This window comes from Myotis brandtii, unplaced genomic scaffold (assembly GCF_000412655.1).
Source record: "Myotis brandtii unplaced genomic scaffold, ASM41265v1 scaffold74, whole genome shotgun sequence".
NCBI classification, from domain to species: domain Eukaryota; kingdom Metazoa; phylum Chordata; class Mammalia; order Chiroptera; family Vespertilionidae; genus Myotis; species Myotis brandtii.
Genome location: NW_005370944.1, coordinates 898,691 through 902,212, shown reverse-complemented (window position 1 = coordinate 902,212; position 3,522 = coordinate 898,691). Strand labels below are relative to the sequence as shown.

Here is a 3,522-nt window from a genome sequence, read left to right as displayed (position 1 = left end):
ACCGTCCCGCAGGCCGCTGATGCCGCCCGCAGCGAGGTGGCTCGGACCGCAGTTTCCCCGGAGAGGTGAGTGCCGGGCAGGCCTGGAGGAGGGGGGCGTGGGAGCGCCTCCCGGGGCAGAGGGTAGGTCTCCCATGCCGCTGCTTTGGCTGCGGTTGGAGCTGCCGTCGCGTCCACTCCCATCCCCCACTCCCCTTGCCCCTCCTTCCTGGGTTCGAATTCTCCCGGGAGTCCCTGTCAGCCCGCCGGAGGGGAGCGCCGGAGGGGCTGCTGCCCTCTGAGCCCCACAGACTGGTCTCAAGCGGCTCTGAGTGCCCCCTCTTTCCCCCGTGGAGGCTGCTGGGCCCGGAGGGAGGGGGCTGGGGAAAGGGCAGTTTGCCGTTCCCTGTCCTGGGCCCCCTGCAGGTTCCCTGGCCTGTCTGGTTCTGACCCCTCCTCCCCTCCCTCCCTCAGCTGAGGCTCTGCCGGCTCCAGGAAGCCCAGGGCCCAGAGGTTGAGCTTGTCACCCTGAGCCTCCCAGACCAGCCTAAGCCAAGGGACCTCTGGCCTTGGGTGGGGACACTGGGCAGGGCCTTGGTCTTAGGTGGAGGTAACACTGGGTGTTAGGACCATGTCCCACCACCTAGCAGTCTGGTCAGCCCATTCTCCTCGACGTCTCAGGGCCAAGGCCAGGTGTTAGGAAGGGGCGTGTCCAGCCACCAGATTCTTGGAGCTTAACTAGGTTCAGCTCCTCTCCCATTTTGTAGACCAGAGAACTGAGGCTCACAGGGGGATGTTACTGGTAGTTTTGCCGTCTGTCCTTGCATCCCCCACGCTGCTGGTGGAGGGCTTCTGTAGGTTGAAGGGCAACCAGACGGGCACCTTCACCCATCAGGGACACAGGCTCCCAGCCTGGCCCAAGGGACCCTGTGCAGTGAGCATGTGCCCCACAAAGGCTGGCGAGGAGGGAGAGAACTTCCGGCCCCAGCTCTGCTGGGTAGGGCTCAGACAGCATCTGCTCTGCCATGGGATTTCCCTGCTGGTGCCTGAGGCTGGATCCCACCGATGGGGATGTGTGAATATGTGGGGGCACCCATCTAGTGTAGCCCTAGAGTTGAGCTGAAACAGCTTGATGGTCAGTTCCAACCCAGCTGTCCCACACCTTGGTCCTAGCTAGCAGAGGGACAGCCAGGCTCAGGATGTGAATGGGATCCAGATGGGAAAATGAGAGCCCTGTTTCCAAAGGGCGCACCCTACAGCCTTGGCATAGGAGCATTGTCAGGGGCACCAGGGGCCTGTTCCAAGCTCCCTGCACCATGGGGGTTCCAGTGTCTTTTTAGGTGGGACCTCAGCAGGAATAGCGAAGGCAGCAAGAGGGAGATTGGGAGTGTGGCAGGATCCTCTTGCTCCTGAAAAGGGTGGGAGGTTCCCTGGAGGATGTTGAGCCATGTCTGAGCCCAGCTCAGGCCTCTACCCTTGATTTTTGAAGTTGTTGTTTTTTCTGGTCATCCTGACATGCAAAGTGGAAGGGATCCAGATGTGGTTGGCCTGTGAGGGCTCCCCTCACCTAGCCGTAATTTTCTTTCCAGCCTGAGGGGGCTGGAGCTGAGGCCTGACATGGTTAGGTGCTTTTATACCAACCAACTATGACCTGTACTGGTGTGGCTGGGGTCCTGAGGCCTTTATAGTAAAGGGTCTGGCTTCACGCTAGCATGTGTGCAGGGATGTGTTTTTTATCTGGCAAGCTTGGTGCCTCCCTCCTTCTCAGAAGTGGTTCCTTTTCTCTCTGAGTTGGGTTGGGGGCAAGGAAGGACAGAAAATGGTCCCCAGCACCAGTGCAGGGGACACCAGGCCCCAAGAGGTTGAGCCCTATGGAGCATCTGAGAGCAGGCAGGGATTGAGGCTAAGGATCCACAGTGGGATGAGGCCTGAGCGGGCAGGATAGCCTGGGTCTAGTTCTGAGTTTCATCTTTTGAGGAATTTCAAAGCCTTGACACATAGTCCCTCCAAAACAGAGGTGTTTGGCCTGGGAAAGACATGGTAGGAAGAGACCCTAATGTATCTGAGGGGCTGTGTCTTAACAGAAGGGTGTCCCATGGCAAAAGATGTCCCAGACACAAGGACCAGAGCTGGGGAGCAGGTGGAGCTCAGGAAAGCAAGTCTGAGCTCCTTGTGAGAAAACTTTGTATGTGTTAGTTTCTTAACTTAGAAAGTAACAAAACAGCACTCACTACAGGTGATTTAGAAAACAAAACAAAAATCACCCACTATTTTTTTACAGATTGTAGCATTTTGGAATTCCTTGCCAGTCTTTCCTGGTTGTTTCTTCGTCACTATTGTCATTTGAATGTGCAGGCAATGACACCTTTTTTCACTTAATACTGTGTCTATGGGCATTTCCTCATATTGCTACATGGTCTGTGTAACTTTGCCTCTAAAAACCATAGAATTTTCCAAATACTAGTAGCTGCCACAGCAACCTCACCCAGACCTTCTTACTGAGCATGTGCACCTGTTGCCCACCTGTTGTTGTAGTGGTAGTTACTACAGGCCCCCAAAGCAGCCAGGAGTATTGGAGAGAGTGGGCAACTTGGCTCCCAATCAGCGTAGGTTCCAGGCCCAGCCATGCCAGTTAGGCCGGTGGAGGAGCCTTGAAGAGGTCACCCTCTGAGCCAGAGTTCCTCTGCATATACACCAGGGATGGCGATACCTGCTTGGGGGCAGGGGGTGGACAGTGTAAACTAACCAGGTGCTAGAAAGTGCTGGCACAGCCCCTGGCTTCTATAGGCACTTTGTCAGGAGGGGTTGGCACTGTTGATGGAGTGCCCACCACAGGCTGCCTCAACATATGGGGAAGACAGCTGGGGCAGGCTTAGCTGATGGCTCACCCAGCCAAGGGCTGGTCTCTGCTGGGTGGGCGGGGGGAGCCACTTCTGAAACCCTCTTTCTGTCCCTGAGGCTCTGGACTACTCTGGCCTCCCTGCCTTCCCCCTCCCCATCACCCCGTGATTTGCCAGCCGAGATCATGGGCCTGGCTCTGGGAAGATACGATACTGGTTGGTTACTGGAACCTGACCCTACCCATTCTCCTCTTTGCCCAGCATCAGAACTGAGTGGATGAGGCCTCTGTGAGCTCAGCTGCCTCTTGTCTCCACCTTCAGCTACTTCCTAGCCAGTGGTCGGCAAACTCATTAGTCAACAGAGCCAAATATCAACAGTACAACGATTGAAATTTCTTTTGAGAGCCAAATTTTTTAAACTTAAACTATATAGGTAGGTACATTGTTATTAACTTAATTGGGGTACTCCTAAGGCTTAGGAAGAGCCACACTCAAGGGGCCAAAGAGCCACATGTGGCTCACGAGCCTCAGTTTGCCGACCACAGTCCTAGGCCATTTTGGGAAGCCCTGCATTTCCCCATTGGAGATAAAGGCCTACTTTCCCTGGGAAAACAGACTTGGGCAAGGAACTTAAGCATTCTGAGCCCCAACCTGGTACAGCCATGCCAACCTCATCTTCCCAGGTGGCCGGGGGGAAAGAAAGC

General features: G+C 55.6%; 1 protein-coding gene across 1 annotated transcript in view; it reads left to right on the top strand.

Moving 5' to 3' along the window:
* CSK (c-src tyrosine kinase) overlaps positions 1-3,522 on the top strand; it is a 19,458-nt gene continuing 15,936 nt past the window's right edge. The window contains exon 1 of the mRNA XM_005882769.2: positions 1-65. The gene's annotated coding sequence lies outside the window, so the exon portion shown is untranslated. The remainder of the gene's footprint in view (positions 66-3,522) is intronic.